Genomic DNA, 1,584 nt, shown 5'->3' with positions numbered 1-1,584 from the left:
AGGAAGGAAGGAAGGAAGGAAGGAAGGAAGGAAGGAAGGAAGGAAGGAAGGAAGGAAGGAAAGAAAGAAAGAAAAGTATTTCCAGAAGTTGTTTACACTGCTACTTAACGACATGTTCAGATTCACATTAGTGGGAGTGCCCAGATTATCAAACTAGATTAGATTTAACAATTTGAAGACAAAAGCAGAGCCGTAACAAAGAGTTGGAGAGAATAAGATAAATAAGGGAAAAATATCTTTTCAAATAATTCATAAGCAATACATAGAAACATTGACAAATATATTTTAGCTACAAGGAGTTAAGCCTTCAGGTAAAATATAACCAATTTGTTCTAACTTAATATGTTAGAAAAATTGTATTAATACTTTATTTTTTATTGAATTGTCTTCCTATTTAATTATAAAACCATAACAAAATATAAATGAATTATTAGGTATTTACTTTTATTTTCTTATATAGTTATTCTGTATTTAAAGGAAGTTAGATTTCTAAAACCCATGATATGAACATATTTATATAACAGTTTTGTTAATTTGATTATAATTTTTTGTCTTAGTGTATAATGTTCTAACTTTAAGCTATCCTGTTTTGAATCTGTTTTTACAATAATATAGGATGTTTTAATTTTCTACCTAGGACCAAACATTGTTCATATTTCTGAGTGATAAATTATAATATGCACCTAAGATATAGTTTTAGTTAACAAATTTTGCTTTGCACAATACAATTTAGTTTCTTTTTGTTTGTTTTGATTTCTGTTTTCCAGTTTCTAAGTAATCATTTCATTTTTAATTTGGAAAAGTATCATCAACAAATGTTCTCTATCAGAAAGAAAATACAAACCATTGATAAAATCACCTGGTTAAAAAGTGTATCTGGAACACTGAGCTTTAGAAAAATTCCAGTCAGTGAATATAGAAAGATGCTAAGAATTGCACTGAATACATATGATGGTTATTATTTTATCCTCCCTTAGTATGTTGTTTTTCTCCAGGTGAGTACTGTTGTCCTTTAGAATTGTTTGGTTTCCTTCTTTAAGTATTTCATAATAGAAATACTATATACACTAAGCATTCTTGGTATTATATTTATTATATTGTATTTATAAATGCTACTTGCATTAATTATATCATAAACTGATGGTGCTGACATGAATCTTGGGATACCATTACCACTCTGTGAAGGGAAGCAGGGATAACTTCGGAAATTAAATTTTTACAGCAGCAGCTTCTTGTCTGTGAATTGTGTTCTTCTCTTAGGAGGTGTATTTTTGAGATTTTTGACTTAATTCCAAGTTGATTTGCATTTCTTCTTCTTGGCTTTTCCTGGTTTGTAATGTTCTTGCTAACTGAACCGATAATTCGTGTCTGCCCCTAACAGTGCCATAAAGAGGCAGTATTTATCAATGATTGCTTATGATTAAAATATACCTTTTTTATTGGCAGTTTATACACTTATTAAATAACATGTAAGACATATGCAAATTATTTTCAATCTCATATGAGGTAAAGAATCAGTGTCATTTTGAATTTCTCAGTTTAAAACTCTAAAATCTTTCTTTAAACTAATTGAAGAAGTTTCTT

Source organism: Mandrillus leucophaeus, unplaced genomic scaffold, assembly GCF_000951045.1.
Source record: "Mandrillus leucophaeus isolate KB7577 unplaced genomic scaffold, Mleu.le_1.0 Scaffold625, whole genome shotgun sequence".
NCBI lineage: Eukaryota > Metazoa > Chordata > Mammalia > Primates > Cercopithecidae > Mandrillus > Mandrillus leucophaeus.
This window is presented reverse-complemented; position numbering follows the sequence as displayed.